Source organism: Pseudopipra pipra, chromosome 8 (assembly GCF_036250125.1).
Source record: "Pseudopipra pipra isolate bDixPip1 chromosome 8, bDixPip1.hap1, whole genome shotgun sequence".
Taxonomy (NCBI): Eukaryota; Metazoa; Chordata; class Aves; order Passeriformes; family Pipridae; genus Pseudopipra; species Pseudopipra pipra.
Genome location: NC_087556.1, coordinates 5,722,533 through 5,749,316, shown reverse-complemented (window position 1 = coordinate 5,749,316; position 26,784 = coordinate 5,722,533). Strand labels below are relative to the sequence as shown.

General features: G+C 41.6%; 1 long non-coding RNA gene across 4 annotated transcripts in view; it reads left to right on the top strand.

Moving 5' to 3' along the window:
- Positions 1–273: 273 nt before the first annotated feature.
- Positions 274–26,784, top strand: part of LOC135417821 (uncharacterized) — a 66,670-nt gene continuing 40,159 nt past the window's right edge. For 2 of the 4 annotated variants that reach the window (XR_010432223.1, XR_010432220.1), the window contains exons 1-2: positions 3,129–3,414; positions 4,211–4,446. This is a non-coding gene — a long non-coding RNA (uncharacterized LOC135417821). Of the gene's footprint in view, positions 360–3,128; positions 3,415–4,210; positions 4,447–26,784 lie in introns of those variants that run through there. The other 2 variants (XR_010432221.1, XR_010432222.1) reach the window with 2 other exon arrangements.

Here is a 26,784-nt window from a genome sequence, read left to right as displayed (position 1 = left end):
CATGTCTTTTAAATACAGCTCTTAAATAAGATTTTTTTTATCTGATAATAAATACTTTGAAAAGAGTTCAATTTGAAACAGCTTCTTTTGATTTTTCTACTAAAAAAGATAGGAGAAACTATATATATTTTTTGGATAAAATGTTCTTTATTTTAGTTTTGTAGTTATGAAAACATAGCCACATGTTTATATATAGCAAAAATTGAAATGTTTCTGAAATTATTGCTAATGCTTTCAATTTTTATTTCTGCATTCTCTTTTTCCCACAGTCTTTTTTCTGTGGTGAGTGAAATATCTTCATAAACTCATGTGTTCCTTTTTATGACTGAAATGTGTTTTAATTGAAGGAAAGCGAACAGGTGGGTTTTACTTTTCTGCACAATAAAATATAACATTGCTTTTCAATGGCGGCTCAATGAAAATTTTAAAAACTAGTTCCTCTTGACTGTGTCTCCCATTTAGATGCCTATTAGATTTCTTAATTATTAAGTCACATTGCAAATTGCTATGTTTCACTGTAAGAGAAAATCTAACATGTTATTTTTGTAACTGGCAAAGGTGATCATTTTAAAGTAAGTTCAAGTGAGCCACTCAGAGGTAAGAAATTTATACTTACCTGTGAAGTAATTGAAAAAAATTATAATAAAGCGATTATTGAGAATGTTTTGCTAAGATTGAGTCAATTACTGTCACCCAATTACCAGAGAGGGTTTTGAAATTTGAAGTACATTAAATCATTGTGGTATGATTTTGTAAACCATGGTTGCAATACCAGTGGCAGTGTAGCAAATTAAACTGCTGGGAAAGTAAATATATAGTTATGCCTCGGTGGCTGTAAAGTGTCTCTGTGCTCTGACTGAAACAACCCCATTTAAGAACAACAATCTACATATTTTGGAGTTCACATAGCTTGCCTATATTTTCTGATGGAGAGGAGAAAATGTCCCTCAGGTCACTTTCATTTTGTTGCATTAAGGTAAAGGCCTGTGAAAATGGATTAAGAATGGGACTTAAATTGCAAAAGCATCACTGTAAAGTGTATTGGAAGTGAAAATGGCTTTTTGTTCATATTCCAGTTATTGTGCCCATTAGACACTATATTGGTTAAAGAAAAGCACCCATCAGTGAATTGTGGTGGATACATATGAATTACTTCTTACCATCTTTCCTTTTGCGTTATGTATCATTCTGCTTGGAGCACAGCATTAGCATTATTTTCTTGAGAATAACATTTTCTTATAGTCTATGACATTTTAATCAAGAAATGAAAAAAATATTATTTGCACTCATACTGAAAAATATAGGTTTATTCCTTCGTATTAACTTCTTTAACCTAGTTTAAGTACAAATACTTTTTGCAAAATTTGTCAACAGCAATATCAAATGTGTACAAAGCCAAAATGTAGATTTATGGGGAAGAGTTTCAATGGCATATATCAGTTAGCATTTCTTTTCCTTTTTGGAAATCTCTTCTGCTTAATTGGGGCAGAATGACACCCGTTTAAAGTTAATTAATTGTTATTATGTTAAGTAGAACACTCTGAATGTTATTAGCCGAGTGCTGGCAAACTGGGGAACCAGAGTGGTTCTGATTATTTTTTCTCACTGATGTATCCAACACTTTTGACTACATTGTGGCTACTCTATACGCATAACTTATGAGTTGTTTGTGTGGTGTCTGATGTGCTCCTGGTGTGGGGTTTGTCTTTTGGCAGTACAGGGACCAATCTGAGTGCAGGGGGGCCAGTGGGGTGCCCCTTTCCAGGAAGCAGGGCTGCTGGGGCACACAGCCCAGGAGAGGTTATTGCTATCAGGAGAAAGAACCTTCCAGGGGCCGGTTCCTGGGGATGAGGAGGGTTTGCAGTTAGGCATTTCCATGGCAACAGGCTCGGGGGAGCTGCCAAGAAAGAGGGAAGGTCAAAGGACAGAAAACGGCTGGGAGAAGGCAGCATGAGGAGCTGATGAAAGTGTCCCAAGGGTTGTTGCAGGGTCTCGGAGAAGCACGTGGCTTTGGGCTGCTGCCTTGACACCCTATTAGGGGCATGCAGAAGGCTGGAGAGGAGCTGTCTGGCAGGGCCTGGGGGAATATGGGGAGCTGCCAAAGGTGTGAAAGTGCAAGTGGCTGAAGCCTCAGGAGGCAGCCATGCCCCAGAGTAGAGGGCTGAGGGCAGCTGTGATGCCCCGGTCTCTCCAGGAGCTGGTCCCTCCAGTGGCAAGTCTATTACAAGCACACTCAGCTGGAAAGTTTTAGTTGTATTCAGGGGTAAAGAATTGCCCTTTAGCTCAAAACTTAAATGTAAGTGGTGAATCGGCGCAGAGCATCACTTGGTCCTAGGTGGTGGGCGTCAGATGGAGCTGCTCTTTTAACAGTAGTTGGAACTGTAGTCATGTGAAAGATCATATTTAATCTGTTATTAATTATTTAATAAGGACTGATGGAATGAACAAAAAAGATTGAGTGCCATTAAGTACAGAACTTGGGAGATTTCCCTGGCAATGCTTTAATATTTGATGCAGAGATTGTTTTTACGTGCAAACATATGGTCACAGCAGGTATTAACTAAAATGGCCTGAGAAAGGAATGCAATTTCCCTTTCCTTCCCCCATCTTCCAGCCCAGATGTGCTGTTCACAGTGAGCAGCAATGGGAATCTGCAGCACAGCTCCTCTCCTCCTTTCACATGTGAGTTGTGCTTCTCTGTGATTGCCGCAGCAATGGGTTTAGCCTCTGGGAGCAGTGCGTACCTCCACAATTCATTTCTCCGTTTCCAATTTCACACTGCAGACTTCCCAAATGGAGTTCCCAAAAGGGGTGGCTCGCCATGAGTTTGCTGGTGATGGACGCTTCAGGACGGTTGGGAAGAAGGGGAGCGAATGCACTGGAGAGCTTGTGCGTGAGGAAGCCCTGTCACCCGTTTGCCTCAGACAAGCCCCAGCACACAAAGCAGCTGTGGGGAGGTCACACAGGGGAGTGAGCCCAGAGCTGGCCAGGGGGCCATGGTGGCCCTGCGGCAGGGGAAAAGTGGCTGGCGTGGCTGGGAGCTCTCTACTCCAGCTGCTCCGGTGCAGGACTCCCAAGTCCTGCTTTGGGAGTGTGAAAGGAAAACTTCTGTTTTGGGCTGGCAGTCCTACACATTGCAGGGCACATAGGCAAAGGTAGGAGTGCCCGCAGCTGCCGCTTGGCTGAGGCGGCCATTTTGCGGTGGTGCACCTCATGTGGTGGCCATTTGCCCGACGCAGCCGTTTGCTTGCAGAGCCACATCTGTGGTGGCCATTGACCTGAGGCAGCTATTTGCTGAGGCTCCCCACACGTGGCCACTTGCCCCATGCAACCGTTTGCCCAAGGCTCTTCATGCATGGTGGCCATGAGCTGGCTGTTTGCCCAAGGCGTCTCATGCAGTGGCCGTTTTCTGAGGTAGCTGCGGTGCTGGTTTTCATCCCTGAGGGGGGCCCAGTGCGTCTTGTAGGCTGTGACTTGGGAACACTGACAGGGGAACAGTGCTGCCAATATCTGAGAACGGGAATTTGTGACAGACAAGAGACGAGAGGGCCAACAAGGGGCAGCTCTGTGCTGCTCTCTGACCCCTCATACATGCAAGCACAAGGCACCCCGCAGGGAATGGCCACAGGGAAGCACTGATCTTGGATCCTCCCTGAGAAACCACAAAGCTTCGTAGGGAGGGCTGGGTTGGTGGCTCTTCTTCTTCTTGTACCTGAAGGTCTGATTCTGCCAAGAGCCCAACACTGTGCTGTTCCAGTCCAGTTCCACCACAAACAGTGGTTGTCCAAGCTAATGAATGCTGTAAGGAAAATAAATTAATCCCTCTAAAGCCATATTATCTAACAGGCTTATGCTTAATTGGACAAGTTTGACTTGAGTCAAGAGGATTCCCAGAGTGAGAAAGGAGTGAAGATCATCTCATAATAGTAAAATAATGAAAAAACTTAAAAAGAAATGGAAAGTAAAGCGATTGGGAATAAAATATATCAAATTAAACACAACTTAAGAAAAAACACTGAACTATGCTTTGGAAGTACTGTTTTTTTTTCAAATAGATCTTGTGTTTTTTGGTCTATTAAGGGAAACAGGCATTTTGTTGGAGATGCTGTTATTCGTGTCATTTGCCCATGGTTTGATCTAAATTTTAATCACACACACACACAAAGTTGTAAATAATAAATTGTGCGTCCTTATTTTTTATCTTTTTAAGAACCCTGATCAGGCAGTGTGGAAACCTTCTGAATGCACAAGGAGGAAAGAAATCACTGAGAGCAGTGAGAATAAAGTATGAGGCTTCAGTAAGTAAGTCAACAGAGAGAAGAGGAGGAAAGGCACACGTCTGGAAGGCTGTTGGAAGTCTGCAAACTGATGATCAGGAAGAAGACGGGAATGAATAATAGCATAAGAAGAGAGACAATGACCAGAAAAGAAATGATGGAATAAAAGGTGAGGTGAGGAATGATGCTGAGTTGTAACAGTGTCACAGGAGATTCAGGCTCTTGTGATGTATGGGAAAGTTGAACATGGTTGCACCATTCTTGTAGTGTCTTGAATACTCCCCAAAAGCCAAGTCTCATATCAGTGCCTTCACTTCTTTGCTTGGCACCATATTTATAATTGATTTCTTGTAGGATTTGTCTCTATTCTCCAAGATTCCTTTCCCCTGTGACTCGTCTTGATTTACTTGTATGTGGGACTGATCTTGAAGGCTGTTCCCAGACAGGTGCAGAACATAAAATGGTGCCTGGCAGCTTGGTTATTCTGCTCCACAGGTAGTGAGAGTCTGGGCTTTCCAGGCTGCGTGCTAAAGCTACACTTACTACTGTGAGCAACATGAAAGAATAACCCATCTGTTTGGACAATGTAACAGTCTTATCCTTGCCTGGAACAAAGTTTGATTTGTAAACATTGGTGAAATCTGAGGTCTCTTGCAGTGCAAGGGCTGTCTCACCACCTTTTTTCCAAGAGACAGAGGTAGCAAGACTCCCCCTGGGATGGGGGAAGATGGTGTCCTGCTGCTCCCTGGGGAATACTTTAATGCTCTTAGCTGGCAGTGCACTTTTACTTGCTGAAGGTGGACCTGCCTCCTCCAGCTCCCAGGGAGGAGGCTGAAATGCAGTCACTGCATGCAGAATCTCAATAGATAATATGAGCTGAAAAACAGGCAGGAAATAAACTCATCTTTACTCTGAGATGTGGTCTTGTCTAATGCCTGAGGACTTTCATCTGAATTTGGGTGAAGCTTTCAGAAAACTCCTTAGTCAGCTACTGTTTCTTTGTGTGAAAGTAATTTTTTCTCTCTGGATTTACCCAACCTTGCAGAAGCCTCCAGCAGGGAAAAGAAATCCTTTTAAATCATGATAGCCACAATCATACAATTGAACTACCTTTTATACAGTAGTCGTTGCAAATGCTGTGTTGAAAAGAGGCATTTCTTTCACTAGAATAAGCTATCAAGTTATCCAAGTTCATAGCAATATTAGTTCTGGTTTATTGATGTGAATTGGTAGGGAAAAACCAAGGCAGAACAATAAGAATTCTGTAATGATTGACTGCTTTGAGGCAGTGTTGACTATCATAAAAGAGAATGTTCAGAGTAGGAATATGCAAAACGTGGCATTTGTTTATGATTAAAGAAAATGGAGTGGAGGGAGTCGCATTTGCAATAAAAGTCAGAGTATATTGTAATAATATGATTGTTAGCTTGCTTTTTATACTCATAGACTTCACCTGTGATACATATTATGAAGAAGCTTAATGTGAACCTTCTGTCTTGGAGTAGCAGATGGCTATTCTGGTCTAGCTGTGGATTGGTGGTTTGGAGAGCACTGAGAAGCTCTGTGGCAGTGGAGTTAATGAGAGAGAGCAGACTTTTACTTAGTTCAAACCTGAATTCCAGGTAGCAGTTTTTCCTGCTGTCCACAGGATCAATTGTACAGATGACATAAACGAGGAAGATCACGGTGTTGGCTGTAAACTGCTGAAATTGCCTCTCATGTCAGGGTCCATAGACCAGTTTTCCAGTCTTCTGGGAATACGGGCCATGGTTTCACCCAGTGATCCTTCGTGGTTAACAGAAAGGCATCCAATCATGTGAAGATATTAGGAACAGGGAACCTGCTGTTTCTTTTCTTATTTCAGTAGTTTATCATTCATATTATTAAAAGCTTTATCTAATTTCAATTTGCCTCACTTTGGGGCTTTTTTTGTCGTTAAGTCTTGTTAGACTTACTCTGCAGGATTTAAGAGCCATGATTACAGGTATTTTCTCCTTGAAGAAAAGGAAGTGTCATCAATTTTTATTTTGTATTCTTTGTCCCTTCATTTGATCCCAAAACCTCCTCTGTGCATCCTTCTCAATTTTGAAGTGTCTTTAAAACATGAGAAGTGCTATGAGCAGCATTTTGTTATGGGTCTCAAGAGTGCTTCAGAGGTGAGCAGAACCACATCCTGATCTCTTATTACTTCTCTTTTGTACAGCCAAGGATCACACTGGAACTTGGCACTGATTTTAGAGTTGCTGCTGTGCAAGGCAGGGTCCCCCACTCTGTAGCTGTGCATGACAATATTTGTAGCTTTATGACTTTGCATTGGGCTGCCTTACAACTTTTGGGTTTGTCGTGTAGGCTCAGTTTAACAAGCATCTGGGTCCATTCTGAGTGAACTCATTTCTTTACTGTTTATCATTCTGACTGTGTTTGCTTCTAGTTGTATTTGCAGGGATATATTTGCCTCCAGACAGTAAATACTGTATCATCAATGGGACCGACTCCTGTTGAGTCATGATTACCTCTAACAAATCTTTTAGTGTTTCTTTTCTTCTTGTTTTCAACACTTAGGTAATGTAGTCCGTTTTTAATCCAGTAACTATATACTTCAGGGCCTTAAAAACCTCACAGAATTCTGAGGATATTGCAGTTCTGCTCTTGTCTTTATCAGCCAAACTTTTAATCCCATCAAAGAATGAGGCATCTTTGGCTCTGCAGGAACTGCTTGTGGAAAATAGGCTACAGAGACATTTTGAACAGCTGTTTTGCTTGAGAATTAAAACATTGTGGAATGCTGTAAGTGAAAGACTTGAAACTTTTTCAGTCCCTTAGTGTTTCCAGATATCCATGCAGGTTAATGTTGGCACCTTTCTAAGCATACTGTGCATATAGTTTATGGAAATTTGTGTGACATCTTGGCCAACTTCAGAGGTCTGGGCCTTTTGCTCGAGTTTTTATTCAAACCTTGAGGATAAGAGCAGTTTTTGGCACCAGCCTGATCTGTTTTCTGCCACGACCCGCGGAAAAGGGATGGGATCGGGCACTGCAAATCAGGGTCTCGACACAGTAGAAGTCTCGGGAAGCAATGCCAAACTTTATTAGGGAAACAGTAACTTATATAGGATAGGTTCAGGGGTGGAGTTTGGGCTAGGGAGGAGCATAAGACTGGCAACTCAGGGATGAAGGTGATTGGGTATCTGGGCAAGGAGGGGAGGAGTTTGAATGTAACCGGGGAGATGGGCCAATAGTAGCTGCCTCTGCACTGCACCAAACACCGGCCAATGGCAGGCAGAGGAGCGGGAAAACAGGGTTAAGGCGGGAAAACTGTGAGGGGAAGAAGGAGACAACATGGAGGATAATTTCAAAAAACAACAACTGGGGGTGTACACAACCATATAATAATACAATAATAAACTGGGGAGAACTGGGGTAAAACTGTCACATCCAGGGGATGTCATATCCAGTATAAGAATGTCCAATCCGGTATAAAAGTGTCCATTCAAGGGTCATAAATCTTTCTCCATGCTTCATATTTTTGCCACTCCGTCTCTTCGCCTCCAACAGTTTTCAGTAAATTCATTTCCCCTGCAAAAGCCTGCATTCTTAACACAATGGGCACTGTTTATCTGCATTGCTGTTTCATTCCTCATGATGCTGAAAAATTAGAATGTAGAATAAATTTGTTTTTCTATGCAAATATTTTTCCTACCCTTTAAGTACCTGAAGGCTCAAACTGACCAGAATTTGCATTTATTTCTTGTGGTTTTGAATTCTTGTAAGTATTTCTTTACAGGTATTGAAAAAATTGAGAGCCTCTTTTATGAAGGAAGTTATCTAGTTGTTTAAGTCCACATTTATAAAAAAAACCCCTAAAACTCCCCTTACTACATTCTGCAACACAAAGGAGTTCAAGTTGGAGGCTGATAACATGATCATGAAGTAGCTTTTCTCTTGCCTGCATATTGATTTGATCTTAATATAAAATAACATGAATTCTTTCCATGTCTCACTACCTCAGCAGTTAGTGGACACTTAAGGTTTCAGAAGAGAATGATGTATGAAAAGCGAGTATGTACAGACAACACAAGGACAGTGTCAGAGCAGTAATGACTTCATTTCCTTTGCGTGTCTTTGTTCATGTGATTTATTAACTGTGATTTGTTTATCGGTTGCGGCTTTTTTCCCTGCTCATATTTGGCTTGTTTGGCTCTGTGCAGTGGTAAGTAGCTAAAGCCCTACCATCAGTAGTTCTGTTGCCTACTGAATATCTTCTTCTGAGTTGAAAGTGTACTTCAGCTGTGCAGCTCTCAAATAACCGTCTGATCTGTCCTCGCTGTGCAGAGGAAAACAATATTTCAATTTCTTTTCACGTGGGTAGCTTCTCTGGAAATTGGGTGCTTTGTGGGCACACTGCAGCTTCAGCATCACTACAGCACGAAACAGAGGGAAAAGGGGAAAAGGAATTAGCACGTGAGCTGATCTTCTCTAATGTTTAGAAATGGAATAGTTTTTACTCCTTCTTTATAAACACCTTCTTCTAGAAAATTAAAATCAAGGAGGGCATGGGCACTAATTTTATCAGTGGCAAGAAGTTTTCAGCTTACAATACTAGAAATAAGGTCAAGAAATATGCAGTTCTGAGCCCTATAAAAGCCTCTTTCTTCTTTATCATGAAGTCTTTACTCGTGATACATAGGAGCAAATATTTAGTCTTAAATATAACTATATGCATTTCAGATTTATCAGAAATGAATGAGAGAAGAATAAGACATTCAGGTAAACACTAGCAGTTTAGCATAAAATCAACCACAGAAGATTTAAGCATAATCCTTGATTCTGCAGAGCTCAAACTGCTCTAATTCCTACCCAGCACGGCACTTAAACACACTCTGAACTATAAGCATTTACCTGCTTCTGCACGGTTCTGTGAGGAATATTCATGAATTTAAAGACTAAGAAATAACAGAAATGCTTTGTTAATGCAAGGATAGAATGCTTCTAACTTTGCAGGATCAAGCCTATCTTCCTTTTTGTGTCTTTTTCTTAAATTATCTTTTAATTTAGCTATTATAATGTAGACTTTGCTGTTCTCTCATGGGACTCTATTTTTATGTGTGTTTCATTGGATTAAAAACAAAAAAGATGATGATTTTCCTTTCTAAAGAAAAAGTAATGCTTTCCCCTGTGTATTGTTACACCGACTTTCCCGGCAGAGAGGAGCACCAGGGGATTTGTTACTGTGCACGTTAACTCCCAAACCTCCTTGCATCCACTGAATTTTTAGTGCATTTTAGTGTAATCCTGCTGTGCCCTTTTTGGCATCACTGCAGGTACAGTTGTGTCTCAGTGACTTCCTGACATTACTTGTGGTGGCCAAGCAAGCTCACTCAGAGCCCTGTTGACTTGACACTGCTGCATACTAATACTCCCAGACAAAAGGGAATCCTGAGGAGCCGGCCAGAAGCTGTGTGTCATTGCTTCTATGAGGTATATCTTTCTGTAGTGTTTGAGATGTTTTGTTTTTCACCATGCACTGCAACAGTGGAAGGGAGGGGAAGGAAGAGCTGCTCTTCCCATTTCACACAATGGAGTGTGGAAAAATTAGCCCAAGGCTACAGATAATGTCTGTTATAGTTGAGTAACAAGTTGCTGTCTTGGCCACTGTCTTGACTGTTGTCTTGGAGACTCTGCGCCTCTTGTGTCACACAGCTGGGAGGAATTTAACTCAAACCATTTTCATGCCCAGGTCTGCACCTTCCTCAGCTCTAATGAGACTCTGCAATTAACTGCTGCTTTATGGAGTCCTGCGGGGTCAGACTATGGAAGAATTGCACTTGACAGGGATAAGTGGTGTAGAAATGTTTCTTAGTCTACAGAAAGGCACGGAAGGCAAATGTTTTCCACAAGGAAGTTCAGAATTTCTATGGTAAAGTTGGTAAAAGAATGCACCTTACTGTAGTGTTTTGGAATAGTCCAAAAATCTGCAAACCACAGCACTTCCTTTTAATTCCTGTCCTAAACTGTTGGGAGCTATTGAATTCTATGGGAAAAACATCTTGATTAGAGGAGACTATCACAGAATGGATAGGAAAGTAAATTCATCATCCTGTATAGAGTGCAGTGCTGACTATTGAGATGGTCTGATCCTCCTGCTTTCAGTGCTGCTTAGTAAGAAATGGTCCTGAAGAAAAGCTGGTGACATCAGACAAACATCTCTGTTACTAGTGTGCATTGAGTTTGAACAATGTACTCAGGAAGTGAAGCAAAAAAAGACTTAAAGGTTTGGACCAAGCAATTATTTGGGGCTTGCAGAATGGACTTTTTGCCTGTGTGTATTGTATCTATTTCAGAGATTACAATGTCAGTGGTTTTTAATGCTGGTTATTATCAGTGTAAAAGAGACCCATAAGTGTAGGTGATCCTTGTATTGCTTTATCTAAGGGGTTTCAGAAGGCACGTGAAATGTTACAGGCTGAAATTTGGAAAAGGTTTTGAGTCAAAAGTTCAAAGGCTTCTTTTGACCCCTGTAATAAACATGTTATTTCAGGTAAGATTAAGCTGGAGAAAAGGGAGTAAAGAGATCAGATCGCACTGTGAGCCACCTTCTGTTGGTGCTTGTTCAGTGTAATTCTGTTTCAGTCCATGCACATGTATTAGCCAAGACCACTGGAGCTAACAAAAGAATACAGACCCCCATGGATCCAGGCTTGTACTTGGAAATGGGGATCAGTTCTTCTCAACTTCTTTAAAATTCAGGATGTTTTATGATAATCTGACATGAATATTTCAAAGCAATTCTAAGAAGAAACACGAAGTCACGACTCATGTCCCAGCATGTGCTTAACTTAGCATATGGTTTATGTTTCCTTGAGGTTTCTTTATTAGCTCATGAAGGAAGGCTGGGGTACTTCTATGCATATACAATTCAGAAGGTTTAAATTTGAGGTTTTTTTGAAGTCAAAGTATAGAACAGTGTGCTTAGTAGTCTCCCCTTGTGTAGTTCGTAGGTCTACTTTTTTTGGTGGGTTTCTTTTTCTTCAACAAGTCAGCGAAAATTGAAATTGGCTGGTAGTGAGCCAGACAATAAAACGTATATGGACATTTATTGATAGCAGTCCCTGTGCTCTACTCAGTCACAAAGATAATAGAAATGCTTCACAATATAACATGAAGATTTTTTCTGACCCTTTGCCATTTAGGAATTGCCCAGCCTCTGTGGTAGATGTTCATTTATCTTTCCCACTTCTCTGTAGGTTTTATATTACTTTTTTCTCCCCTTTTTTTCAGTAAATAACATAGTATCCTTTATGGGTATAATGGAGATTTTTGACAGTTTCATATATATTGAAATCTCTCCACGGGGAAATGATTTAGTATAATGAGTTTTATGTTGTTAGGATCAAAACTGAGCATATACTTTTGATCTACTTTGTAACCAGCACCATGAAAAGAATTCACCCTGAAATGTCAAACCCCTGTGTTGTAAGTGCTATATTTTCTTACTCCTTTCATTTTCACCACAGATTTTTCACTAGAAGTGGAAGCTAAGGAATTCTGTAACTTACAGCATCTTTGGGGCGGGTGACACGCTCTGTCTGAAGCAGTTGTGATGTACCAATAGGGAGAATAAAGGGAGCTCCTGGTGGGTGAATGTGTTGTTACCCAGAGCTGTGCTGGGGTGACTTCACACCCCTCGTGGTCTGGGCTGTGCAGTGAGAGGAGCACTATGAGCACTGTGGCTGTGCAGGGTCAGGCTCACCTCTCTGGGGCCACATGTAGCTTAGAAGGTCCTGCTGCTCTTCAGGTGAGCTTACAGCATGGTATCAAAAAAATCTAATTTTTCCCCTGCAAACTGCTATCACAAATGCTGTCACTTAAGGCTCTTACTTTGTTGCCTGCAATCTGGGAAGGATCCAGAAGGAAAGATCTTCCATAAGCATGTCCAGGGTCATGCAATGAACCAGTGTAGTGGAAGAAAAAAAAAAAAGGCTTGATTTTTGCCTCTCTGGTTTTACTGCTTCCTGGGTTTGAAATCTGCGAAAGGTCTAACATGTCTGACTATTTGGCCCTCTGTTTTGTATCACTTCAATAAATTAATGTTCTTGTATTTCACAAAGCAATCCTGAAAGGATCAGGGAAAAGGGACCAGTTTTAGCAAGTAAATTACAGAATAAATTGGATGGAAAATCAGTCTCTGCTTTCTTTTTTTCTAGTTTTTTCCAGTGGTCTTCAGGGAGCGAAGCAGTAGCTCAGTAGGACTGGCTTGTGAAACAAGGGGTTTTTTTTGGTTGGGTGTCCTATCCTCTGTGCCCCCCTGCCTCTGCAAATGTAGGTGTTACTTCTCCCCTTGAGGTCTTCCAGCTTCCTTTTAGCCATGGGGGAGTGCTTTGTTATTTTTACCACTTGGCTGCTTTATTTCAGTTAAAAAATATGTGAAGAGTTTATTTAGTCCTTCCCAGGCAGCTGCTGGTGAAGAAGGGGAAGCATTTATTCCTATTGCTGGAGCACAGAGTAAAGGAGAATTACACTGGGATTTGTGCATAATTAGAGATCTGTGAAGGGACAGGGCCTTGAGGAACCTGGGGCTGGTCATGCCTTGTTGACCTAATGGAGAGAGCTTGTACTGAGACTGAGTAACAGCAAGACAGCTGAAGCATGTTCTCAGTGGCAGCATGAAACAAATGCTACAGTGAGATAGACTTGGAACAGGAACAAATGGGCTGACAGCAGTGTGCAAGTCTGCTGTGGCTTCTGAAATGTGCACATAACAATTGGAAGTAGTTGACTGTAAATGCAGGAATATGCTTTATTTGGGATTTAAGCTGTGATGTGCCTCCACCTCCCCAGTGTGCCGGCTCTGAGTCTGTGCCCTGGCACCCCTGCTGAGCCCTGCACTGAGAGCTGGGGGTTAACAGGGAGTAGCAGGCTGATGGAACAGGCAGGAGTGGAACACTGCATAGCAGTGGTTTAGCAAAGGGACATGTGCCCCTGACAGTGCTTACACACATCACCAAGTGTGAGTTTAAAACTGTGTCATCTGCCTGACTCTTCTTTGTCTTTTAGACTGTATTCACAATGTCTAACCCTTGTCACTGTGTGACTGGCCAAAGCATAGTTATTAGGGGTCAGTGATTTTAATCAGAAGAGAGAGCTGGTTATTTTACAGTCATTTGAGAGACAAATTCTGCCATTTGAGCAAACAGAAGAATTCTGCAGCTCTAAGAACTGGTAAATAGCTTCTTTATGTGAGTGGTGAGGTTTGGAGACTAAAAGAATAATCTTTATGGACCATGGCACACGAACTCTCTGTCAGTGGTGCTGTGTAAGCACCTCAAACTCCTCAGAGCTCTTTTGAGCAAATGCACACACAACAAGAACAACAAATCCCAAACAAAAAAGGCCATTGTATGAACAAGCTGGGCGATGGGGTTGTATGTTATAAAGTTAATCTTGGCCCCTGAGATGTCCTAAAAATTTTACTAGTTTTAATGCTTCGTGGTTAGCAATGTGGGTGTGCCAGGAAAGTATTTTTAAGGCATGCTCTGTTGCTGTGTTGGCCTTTTGTACTTCGGGCTTGTATTTATTTTTTCTCCCCCAGTGTGAGATAGCTGCACTCCCCAGTCTGGGCAGTGCTTAAATATATATTCAGTACAAAGATCGAATCACATGCCTAACTGTTTGCTGTACCAGAGCTTTAATACTTGTCAACTTTCTTATGCACTGACTCTACCCCCAGTGCTCTACAGTTAAAGACATCCTATGGTCAGTTCATCTCTTTCTGCCTTGGCTTTTAGTTACTAGAAGTAAAAGGTAAAGGAGATTTGTTCAACTGAGATGAAAAGAGAGAAGGACAGTGTGAGAGAGAAAAACATTTCAGGCAGTAGAAACAGTGCACATAGGGTCACATTTGCCATCATAATAAAGACATCTGTGGAAGATTCAGTATTTTGTGGTTGGGCAGAGAATTGGGATGTGCAAGACTGAGATAGAGAAAGAAAAGAAAGGAGCATCCAGCACTGGAGATACAGGGGAGAATTGTGAAATACTAATCCACCGATAGTGAATCTGACCTAAATTTTTGTCCTTAGAATCAAAGTGATTTTGGTGCTCATTGTTCTGGTATGATAAAGGAGTAAACTTACAGGAGAGAGGGAAATCTCTCTCCTTTCTCACTTTTCCTCCTGAAATACTGATACTTCAGTATGATCTCTATGCTTTTGGCTTTTCCTTGGGGCTCTTTGCTTTATATACTGTAACTTAGGGAATAGCTCACTTGCCATGTGTGATATGTAGTAAAATGGGATGCCGTGAAAACACCTAGATCTTGAATTTTACTATAATATATTAACAATTTAGAAATTATGCAGTAAAAACAGTGTGTGGGATTCGGTCTAGAGATTGCCAAGAATTCCTAACCATGTTTGGTTTTTTTCTGCTAGGGAACTTGGCTGAAGGTGAAGTATACCCTTTCTTTTTCAGTGACAAAGATTTGGGGTTCTGCTTCTAAAAGTCAATCTAAATCATAGGATGTGACCCAAAAACTTGTCAGACTTGCTTGAAATGGTAAAAGAATTCCATTTCATGTTGTTGGCTTTTCATTACTCCCTGTGTCACAAAAATTGTTCACTTCAAATCTCCTGTGTTCTCGAGCTGAATTAAATGGGCTGAGTTCTGGTTTGATGTAGTATTTGCTCTCTGCTTGCTGTTGTCATCTTTTATCCTCCGAAGGAAGTTAAAGCAGAAATATAAGTGAATGTGCTTTTTGATAATGAGAGGGAGGAAAGTGTACTTCATCTGACAACAGAAAGCAATTGCAGGAATGAGCAATTTCTCCCCATTTCAAGAAAGAAACCTCAAGAAAAATAAGAGGGATGTTTTCATTAAAAGGAGAATCATCTGTAATCTTAGTGTGTCGTCTTCCACTGCAGAGCTTTCATCAGTAGCATTCCTCATCCTATCTTATTTTACAAACAAGAATTAACATATAATAAATCAATAACATTATTATATGTTCAAGTGAATTGTTGGCTCAGACACTCAGATGTAAACACTGCCTGGCTTTGAGGAGAACATTGTTCAGCTGCTTCTCTTGGAAGATGGATGGCCAGAGCGGCAATCTGTTGGTCAGCATATTCATGATGTCTCACCAGGACAGTGGCACAGCCTTTGCCAGGGCTGACAAGTTGATCCTGACATAGTGAAAGATGGTTCAAATACAGTGACAGCTGGGAAATGATAAGAATTTGAGAATGTGACCTATGAAGGAACAGGGTTGGTTTCTGCTGAAGAGGACTGGTGGATGGAGGGGGTTGAGGGGACAGGGGTTATGTTTATTGATACTTAAATGGTTGTTGGAGACAGAATAGTAATGGCTGTGTTACTGCTGGGCTAAGGAGCAAGGCATTGAACTTGTGGTGCTGTTTAGCTTGTTTCGGTTAGGAAATAGCTAAGTACCCTCATTTCAATGGTGGATTTGAAAGGGTATAAGAGATCTGGGGAGGTTGTATGAGCCCTTAGGGGCTTTTAGGAGCATGGCAGATGAGCATCTGGTAATGCCAACTCATTTGATACTGCATCAATGATGGAGTCTCCAGAAGACCTTTACCGTCCACCTCTCTATCATTCAGATTATATGTACACCACAAATGATGGAAAAATAGGAATTGTGTAAAAACTAGTTCTGACTCTTGTGAGGACTGTGATTTAATGCTGTCCTGCTCTCCCCTCATTGTTTGAGTGTTTGTGACTTAACAGGAGCCTTGCTACTAATATTGTAGAAGAAATCCACCTAAATGCAGCTGAGAATGTTCTGTTTCCCCCTTGCTTTTGCCCTTCATGTGCTTAGGCAGGAGAGCACTTGAAATATAGAGGGATTTTGAGTATCTCAAGGCTTACCTCTTTTCTATTCTAAGTGATGAAGAGCAAAAGAAGACTTTATGCAGGCATTGACACGCAAACAAAATTTGCCATGTTTTGCCTGATAAGTACTTTCAAAAAACTGCCTTTTTATTCGATTAATTCAGAAATTTTTTGCCTCTTAGGGGTTCACTGACTGGCTGTGGAAAGTCATGAAAATATTTTTTTCCTGAGTAAAAAAATAGGCCACTTTCACCAAGCTTTGCCCTGAAGGCTTCTGGAAAGCTACAGTCCAAGGGGGTAGCTGACATTTCCACATAAGTGCGTAACTATGTAAAGAGTTCCCTGCTTCTCTGAGAAGTTAGACTTCTCTGACTTCAAATATTTAAGTCCACCTTTGCTCTCATGACCTTGGTCTTAAATTTGTCCTCTGAGTCTTTAGAAGAACATTCTCCCTTTTCCCTGAAAGGCAGAACCTGTCTTATGAGATTTCCATGCATAACTTGAAGCAATTTACATAGAAACGTCAAGGTAAAGCTTGCAATGGCTTTACCTTGAGGGCTCACATATGGTAAACAAAATACAATAGGAGTTGGGTAGTAAAATATGAGTGTTCATGAGCTCAAATAAGGATTTTTCTCACTGGTAAAAAGCTTTGTTTCAATTAATAATTTTATTAATTATTACTTGGCAAAAAATGACAGCTGTAGAATGCACTGAGAATTGAAGATAACTTAGTTGGCCTGTTGTAAAGCAAATTAATATTAACAGTCTGTCTATTTTTCCATGTAATTAAGCAATAATAATCAAAGCTCAATGCTTTTCTTGGAGATTAATAGTGACTTTGAAAATTAATGGTGTGAGGTGAAAGCAAGGACCATTAGCTGTAGTAAATTGTTAAGATTCCAAAAAACACACTGGGCTGAGTCACTGAATTTGTTTTATGATTATTTAAATACTGGTTTTCCCTCTATTTATTAGAAAACAAATGGATATTCATACAGGCTAAGTAGTGCAAGATGTAGCAGTTTCACTGGAAGCAGCAGAGTCGGCTCAGGGTCCAGCCACGGTCACGTCTGGGAACAAGCATAATGACTGTTTCAGGCACTGTTACCTACTCTCTACATCTCCCTCTTTTCATCACATGGATTCTAGGATTCATTACTGGTACTCAGCCGTGTTGCTCTCTCATGAAATGACTCTCCTAGCAGGTGATAAAAGCAAAACTAGCATGTGGTGTTTGCGGGATCAAGTCCTGCATAGCTCCTTCAGTACCCGGCAAAGGAACCACATCAGCACTTTCACTCTACTTGTGCTCGGTTGGAGAGACATTTCCAAGATAACTTTTTTCTTTTTTAAGACTCACCCTTCATTATTAATGTTTTCAGACCAAACCGTGGACAGCAAAAAAAATGTCAGCAGAAACTGGCCATCTGGGTCTTTGCTCCCAGGGAGCTGCAATAGATTTACAGGATCTTCTAAAAACGGTGTTCTTTAGGTGCTGAGTTGATTCTGGCACTCACTGCAGTCAACGGCATAAATGCTATTGAGTTCTGTGGTGCAAAATCAAGATGAAAGCTCTTTTTTTTTTCTTTGTTACAATAGCACAAATCAGAAGTAATTTAGTTGAAATCAATGAAATGGAATCTCTGAGAGGAGACTAAGATCTAAGCTATTGCCAATTCATGCTACACTCCTTCAGCCACACTTCATGATGGGAATACTCCTGTTTCAATTAGATGGTGCTATGAGAGAAATCTTTTCCACTAAAGCTTTTAAAGCGGGGATAGTTACTGAGATTTAAGAACTGCTTCCAAAATGTTGTACTTAAGTTTTAACTGTGGGAGGTAGACAAACACCCTTTGCTCCCGAGTTTGTTGTCTAGGTAGTAACTGGACACCAGTATTTGACATTTGCACTGACCTCCTTTTTTAGACATCCCTTTGCACTGACTACAAGTGGCAGCTTTAATAACTTAATGATAGCCAGAAAAGAGCGGTGTCTGCAGACAGCTGTAATGGGAAAGACACAAGTATCTCTAATACTAAAAGGTCTGTTTTTCACCTAAAAATGCTGAACTCTTCTACGCCCTGCATATTTCTCTTGTACATGGGCAGATTTGTTAGTAAGTGTTCGAGAAATTAAAGAGAAGCCTCTTTATCCATTTATTTCTTTAAAACTATAATTCTCTTTGAAGACCAGAATAAATGAATAAACTGATTTGGAATGGTTTCCTGCATAGTGCAACCAAGCATGTTGCAAAGCCAGACTGGTGGATTAGAGGGCTGGGGAGGTGTTGGTTTGTTCTTTTACTTTGTTCCTGAATTAATTCTTCATTGCAAATTTCTGATCCTTTATATTTTGGTTGAAGATTGAGACAACAGAAATAATCTCTAACTTATTGAAGACCAGCCAACAAACCAGTCCCTTTACTATTTCTTTAAATGTTACCTTTGTTCTGATCTTCTAAGTATATTTGTGGAACAGAACATAGGTTTTGGCAATACTAAAAGCAAGATAATACGTAAGTCATGTTTTCCTGCAGCAGATTGTGTAGTATACAGTGGGATCCTGCAGTCATTTATGAAGAGTTGTTTGTGAAAATGCTAGAAGCCTTGAAAGAAAGGACAGTCTTCTCTTGGAATACAGTATTGATATCAAGTCTTGTTAGTAATCACGTAGAACAATGTGCTGTGTGGTTGTGGTTTGTTGTACAGCTTTCTAATATGTTGACTTTTGCATGTACTCTTTTTTGGCAATCTGTGTTCCTTTAAGATATAATTTATGTTCCTTATGGTTTTTTATTCCAGCATATAGCAACTGCTGAGAGCTTTAACCAGTGTCTGCTGCAATTGTCTGGAGTCACAGAAGTCAGCAGTAGCATTTTACTTTATGTTCATAATCCATTTGTAAATGCCTAAACGTTGTCATCCTATGCTTTGTAACAGGAATGAAAAGATGACCTAAACTGGTGTCTGCTTTGTGGTGCTGGTAATGCAGCAGGGAAAGGCTCAGGGAATTCTGCACAGGTCCTGAGTTTGTCTCCCAGTGCAATGATGCAGCCCACAGCAGGAACATGTGGCAAAACCAATTGCCTGTAGAAGAGCAAACCTCATTCTGGTGTCAGTGTGGAACTCCAGTGTGGCACAAGTTTTCCTGCAAAGTGCAGAGAACAAATGGGATTGTGTGGCAGCCAGCTGTGTCTGCATTGCAAGTGTCCTGTGTTCTGCTGTGCTGTGCTGGGGCTTGAGAGTCTCAACAAGTGTGCAAGCGCTGGCCAGGGCGTAGTGCTTCCAAATGCAAGGTTTGGGGCACAGGAAGCTTCTTTCTCTCTAGCTCAGAATAACACTGGGAAAGCCTAGATAGAGAAAGACTCAGAGTTCAATGAGAAAATCTGCCACCCCTCTTACTTTTTCCAGTGATCTTAACCCCTGTACTACTTTAACCCTGCTGGTGTGTTGGCTGTGGTGCAGTTTTACACTCACTCTTTGTTCTGGGTTACCCCACAGACATGATGTATGTAGTGTGGCTCAGAAAAGACGCAGCTTCTGAACAAAAGGGAACATGTAGATTCCTCTGTTTTGTCTGTGACTGAATTCAATCAAGTAACGAAAAGGGAAGGTCAGTGCAACTGCCTTTGCATGTAGCACATATACAGAACTCCAGCTGTCTGCCTACAGCATCCCATGTGATGTGGGAGCAAAGTGCAGCAGTCAGGGCAGTGCTGCTATCAGCTTTCTAAGGGTACTGATACCCACCTCTGCTCCCACCTGTCCCCGCACAAATTACTGTCTTACTGCTATTGAGATGGGAGAAACATATCCACAGGGAACACTGCAGGGACTGCCCTGTAAATGGGCATGAAATCTGCTCTTGCTCTGGAGACACAAGCTGTGGAAGAGGCCTGAGCAGCACTGGCACGGCTGCCTGTTAACCTGGTGGAAAACATGATGGTTATTCAGTGAATGCTGGCACAGTCCTTCCTTTTTGGTCCTGTGAGATTTGACTTGACTTTTCAACCCCTAGACTGGCTACATTTTAAATACAATTAATTAGGCTGCCGTATCACTCTCAGGCATAAGTGCTAGCTCTAAAGCAACTTTGGCTTTTTCTATCACTGGTACTTTCTGCACGAATAGCTCCAAGAACATGATGCCACAGAAATTATTATCTTCACTTCCCTTCACCACCACAACTGTCAGCTCACTCCTTGGAGTCAAATCAGAGATTCCTTCTCTTCCTGTGAAACACCATGACATGCTCCCTTTCAGACTCTTCTTAGCTCAGTGGAAAAGCAATACAAGTGCCCCTAAACTCCTAGATTGCAATAGTTGAACAGTGAGGCAAGAGAAGGAATTGGTACTTGGTTGTCAGAAACTTTGGTGTGTGCAGTTCGTGGCTGAGGATGTCAGTGAGATCTGTGATTTCAGTACAGTAGAAATAATATCTTCACTGCTGTGGTCTTCACTCTGTTCTGTGATGATTAGACACATTTCATTTTGAAATCTGTAATTTTCCAGGGCTGTCAGTAACACAACTGCTCACTGAGACATTTGCTATGCTGGGAAACACAGAAAAATGTGTTTTGTTCCTCATTCATTATCTTGCTAGGAAATATAAAGATGAACTTATCCAGCTACTTCAAACAAAATCATTCTCTCTTGTTGAATCTTTTCCCACCGTTAAGTTTTACTGCAGCAGTTTCCACACCAGGAATTTAATGTAAGTTATTAAGCAGTTCTGGTTTTCCTAATTTAAAAAAAAAAAAAAAGTGTTGAATCCTTCTCTTGTTACTTGCAGTAAGTGAAATGAATGTTAGATGACAGTATTATGGCTGGTGTGAGGGTCTAGGCTGCTAGAAAGCGATGCTGTTATTTTAACACCTACTAAAGCTATAGAAACACCTATTAAAACTATAAAATGGAAATATCAGAACATCAACAGCATATCCAGGCCAAGTGTAGCAGTTGTTCTTCATTTGAGCCCTCTATATTTTCTGCATTGAAACAGAAAATTGCCAGAAAACCAGCTTTCAGGCCTTGGCTGTGATTACTGCTCTTCCTAAACTGCTGTAGAGATGTTGGAAAATACAACACTGGGATCGGACTGCACAGATCATTTTAGGTAAAAGGACTACATGGCACTTATTTTTTATTTTTATTGATGATAAGCCTATCAACTTTCTCCTCAGGATTAAGTGAAGAATAAAAATGAAACTATTTTACTTTTTGTATGAGGAATGGTAAAGGTCTTTCCAAAAGCTTCATTGAGTTGAAAGCAAAAGCTTGATAGTTCTGTAGATGGATGTTACAGAAGCTGATATTTTTGGATGAATTTGATAATTAGGGTGCTGTCTCAAGCCATGATGCAAGTGTAAAAATGAACACAATTGTTTTTTTCATTTATTTTGTCCTTTGCCAGGTGTGACCATTGCTCTTAAGTCAATGACTACAGCAAAAACTCTTTCGACTCAGGTCAAGATCAGCTTCCTTTCTAGGAATGTTAGACTCCCAAACTTTAAGAAAAAAACATTTATATCAGTTGCTTATTTGTGTTATTATGGCAAATATTAACAAAGACTCTGATTTGGCAGTCTTACATGTTTGGTGGTATTTTTTTAAGTTCGTCTTCTCCTTACGAGTGATTATATTAGAAATCAGCAGTTTCCCTGTACACTTCCATGGGGAATTGTACACAGCCTACACATCTTTGAGTATTTCAGAGTTGGTAGTCTGCCCCAAGTTCACTTGTCATTTGACTCCAGCTTCTCTGCCTGGCACCTGTACAACTTACAAAAGGAAAAAGTAGATGCTGGAAATAAAATATGTCATCTGTGAGCATTTGTTTCAGATGGTTCTGTGCTCTGGAGAGGCTGCTGCCCGTGGCCAACTGTTGCCGTGGAATTTTGGTGCTGAAAAAATCTCCGGAGCAGTTAATTAGGGGTGAGATAAGAAAGGGTTTATTATGCCAAGGCTAAGATGTTACAGGACGCGCGCAGGCCGTGCCTGAGATGTTACATTTTCTAATACCATCCATCCAATCCCAGATGTGTCCACCCTGTGGCCTTTACTCTGGTCCGCCCCGAATCCACCCCCTTAAAATGAGTCTGGGGTGCATTTCGGGACCCCCTGTTCATCCCACCTTCCTCTTCATCAGAGCACAAAGGGTACATAGTTACCTAATTCTTGACAGTGTTCTGTGGTTTAGGCCCTGATATGCTGTTCTGCCAACAATCTAGGCCTTGCCTTGACAAAAGACTAAACATTTCTGCTATATTCAGGGGTAGGATTGATATAGGGAGCATAGAATGGGGTAAGAGGGTTAAGGAATGTGTAAACAAGGGTGCTAGAGAAAGGGAAAGGGACAAGGGACAAAGAAGGGAGGGTTACTGCTTTTAAAACTGCTTTTAAAACCTACTTATAAAACTTCTAAGGCTTACCAATATTAGAAAAATAAAAAACCATTTAGGGGTTTAAGGCATCAAACTCACAGCAGATGGGGATGCAGTCTGGAGAGGGAGAGGGTGGTGCCCAGAGTCCCTGTGCTGGCAGCCTGGTTCTGATGCCATGTGCTGGGATTTGCATCATCTGATTATTGTAGACTGTTATGGAGTCTAACTCCAGACTTTGCTGCCTGGAATAACACTTTGGCCTTGCTGGTATCTGCGACTTTTTCCAGAATTTTACACCTGACTTCTGAATGTTATTTTAAATATTAATTTTTGTGACTGGAAGATGCCTTGCCATCCCTCTTGTCCCCTTTTCCTCAGTAGTAAAATACAGAATTGCTGAATGCACTTGCCTCTCTTAACAGTTGCATATTTGTAAATAGTCTGTGTGCTACAGTGGAGTTGAAGCTGAATTTTCCCTGGAGTCCATTGCCACAGACTCAAAAGATACAAGGTCAGGTCTGGAAGAATGCCATGGCAATCAAATGTTACCCAGGGAGGAATATCAGACAGATTTATGACTGCATTGGATGAAAAGCTTGAGGGAATACTATAGACAGGGCAAAAGAGATTTTACAAGTGGTCCTGCATGGCAAGAACCCTGCCTTGGGCAGAAATGGCCACAGTGGTGCACAACTGGAGAGCTGTCAGGGTGAAGACAGACCTGATTCCTTCTCACTCCATTTGCAAATCATCACCCTGGTGCAAAAGGCACTTTTGGGGTATGAGAAATAGCTGATGTCATCAGTGCTGTGGCTGTGGAAGTGTCCCAGCTTTGCTCTGTCTGAGCAGGGTGTTCACTTCCCCGGCCCTGCTGTGCCCCAAAGCTGCTGAGGGGTTTGAAGAGCTGGTTGCAACCTGGGATGTTTGTGTAAGAGCTGATGGCAAGGGAAAGGATAGCTTTGCCAAGGCCTTGGCAGTGAAAAGAAGGAGCATACGTTTGTGATAGAGAGGTGGGAAGAAGCAGAAAAACAGTGTGATGGGAGTCAAGGACAGGTGAGGAAAAGCCTTTATGTTCATCAGACAAGGAAGAGGATGTCGCAGTGCACAGCTGAATGTTGAATGAGCTTGGTTGAGGATTTTGACTGTGTGATCTAGCAAGTTGATATTTTAAGAGATGTTACGCAGGAAGAATTTGCAACATTTAGATGTAGTCCGAGTGCAAAGATGAGGAGGGATGTTAAATTTTTTCTGCAAATTCTTCATCAGAGCTCTACCTTTAAAGTCCCTTTAAATAATACCCCACAGATCTGGCCTGGTGTTGCTTTGGCTGAAGGTGAATTACCCTCTTGTGCTGTCAGGCCTGGTTCCTTTGACACAGCTGCTGGGTGTTACTCATATCACTGGTCTGCTCTCAGGGCTCCACCAGGAAGAACTAAATCAACTCTGAATGAGTTTCCCTTACCCTTAAGGAGAATCAAGGTTCACAGCAGGGAACCTTCAGCTAGGTGAGTAATTTTTCTCTGTAAACAGGCCACCACATATTGGCTGTCTGATGATGATGGGTGTGTCTGGATCCCTTTCCCCCCATGGCGTGGGGGGTTCCATTTCCATCTGAGGAACCATTTCCAACGGCTTGAGGTGGATAGGGAAAGGGAACTCCAGCACCAGGGGTTTCTTCAGGTCCTGAGCCTGGAGGGGAGAGGTACTCTCCCCTCCTTCCACCCACGTGGTCTCGTGGCAGGTACAGAGACAGCACACTGGCGTGGAGAGGAGGCAAGAGAGAGTTTATTGTTGGGGGGGTTACATTTATAGGGTTAGGAGGATTCACAGAGTTGCAGGGTTAGGAGGATTCACAGGATTACAGGTTGCAGGAAGGGGTTAACAACCAACAGGAAGGGGTTAAAAGGGGCCAATGAGAACACCTCAGGATATCTCCTCAGGACATTCCTGCATGGGATAACACTTGTTGTGGGGGGTGTTGGGAAGAAGAAACATGTGTTTGCAAAGAGACCACAAAAAGCCATTTTAAGACATGTTTAAACAACAGTTTTCCCATATAATGCAGGTTTAGTGCTACAGGTGTGTGTCCTTGGTCAGGGTGCAAATGCCCTGAGAGAAGAGACTACAATGCAGCATTTTTGCTGCTGAAACCCGTCCTCTTGTTTTCATCTTCAAAAGCAGCATATGCTTTGCTTTTGTCCTTTTTTTATTTTTCCAGGGGAGAAGGGGAGGGAGTATGGGTTGACTGATTGAGGCAGACCATAAGATCTTTCCTAGCTATGAAGGGCCACTATCTGTCCCAATGGTCTATCACACATCACATGGGCACTGAGCTCTTACCTCAACCATTTAGTCCATCATTACCCCTTCTAAACAGCTAAGGCAAAAGAAAGAAATGGAGGCATGCAGTGATCACAGAACTATAAAAAATTTTGTCAGGGGTCATGGCCAGCTTTTTATTTCCAGTGCCTGGCAGCAGCATAATGATGGTGTTCATTTACTGCCAGGTACAGAGGTCTTACCTTTATTTTCTCGTGGCTGTAGGAGAGAATGTCTGTCTTGGTCCCAGCATAAAGAGCAACTGTCATTTCTGCACCCTTGAGAGCAGGATTTCTCGTTTCAATAATTAACTGTTGGCAAACCCACAAGCCTGCAGCCCTTTTTCTGTCTCCTTCGTGTAAACGACCAAACCATATGTGTTGGGAAAGGAGCATGTGGGAAGATGTGTATTGCTGCTGCTCCTCATCTCCATGTCAGGAGTGCTGCAGTTTAAATCAGCTGAGGATCTACTACAATGGGCTGGCCATATGGAATTTGAGAAAAACACTGTACTGCCCATTTAGACACTTTTTATTTGGTTTGTACTACACAGATTTTGCATTTGCACATTTCGTGTTACTGCTTAAGAGCAACCAAAATGACCCTTGTTTGTTTGAATGCAGGAGAACACTGCACACATAACTGCTTTATTAGCTAAATTCAGCAGTCACTCACTACCTGCTTTTGTCCAAAAGAAAGGGGAAGAATTTATTCCTCTGGCTGTTTCAATTCTGATTCAATTTCTCTGCCAGATTTTGTTTTGGGATCTGCACGAACAGATTCCTGATGGCAGAGAAGATAAATGGGAGACAGTTATCCTGACATAGGCAGTCTTTGGTAATGCCATGCTTCAGTGTCAGCTGTTGATGGTATCCAGGGATCAGAGATGGACAACTCTTGGCTTTCCAATGAATAGGACGGTTAAGGATAAGCTGCAGTTCTGGCAATATCAGCACCTGCTGTTCTTTCTACTTGATTGTTTTTCCTCTTGTCTTTTAAAGTGTGGGTGCCTGTAACTACTGACCTTTCCTTAAACTTTCTTTTTCTCTTTTTTAGTTGGGAGTTTTCTCCTGTTTGCCTTGTTTTCAGGGCCATATGCTTTCAAAACCTTTTTCTCAATGGATTGGATTTTGTGAACCAGAGGGATTGTTGACATCTGCTAATGTGTGAAAGCTGTTATGATCTCTGATTGTGAATTTTGTCTGAATTGCGCTCATCAGGTAAAAAAATCACTAAGTGTATGGGATCTATCTTAACTAAACAAAGACTCCTAAGTAGAAATTGTTCTCAATAATCAGGAGGTGCAGCCATGGAACGTAGCCTTTCTTACTGTGGCCCTGAATCTAAACTGATCAGCAGCTGAAATGAGACCCTTGTTCCCTTGTGTTGAAATCTTCAACTGATTCTATACACTGGGCTTTTTACTGCACAAGCCAGCTTTGTAATGTCCCCAGTTACTTATCTCTCTTTTCAGGTGGTTCTCCTTTCTTTTTTTTCCTCCTTCTCTTTTTTCTTTCCATCGCTTCCCCATGTCCACATCTCACAGCACCAGAGGCTACAAGCTGAAGGCAGACATTGGGGCAGATATTGATGTGCATCTAGAAAGGCAGGATGCAGTCCCGAAGCTTTTCACCATCTTCTTGCTTGGGTAACTCTTCAATTAATTTTCAGAAGTTATTTAACTCAAGGTGTAGTCCTGAAGCAATACAGCATGAAGTCATTAGTCATGAGCAGAATCCTGACATCCTTCTCATGCTGCAGATGATAAAGCTTCTTGCTTAGAGAGCTGGAAGCTGCACCAACACTGTCAAAAACTGGCTGGTGTTTGTGCAACAAGAGGCGATGTACCTTTATTCCTCCAAGTGCCCAAGAAAACTCGCAGGACCCTTCTGTGGGGCTTATCTCTGCTTTCTTAGGAGTGGGAAAGGGGAGATTTGTAGTTCTTGTTGC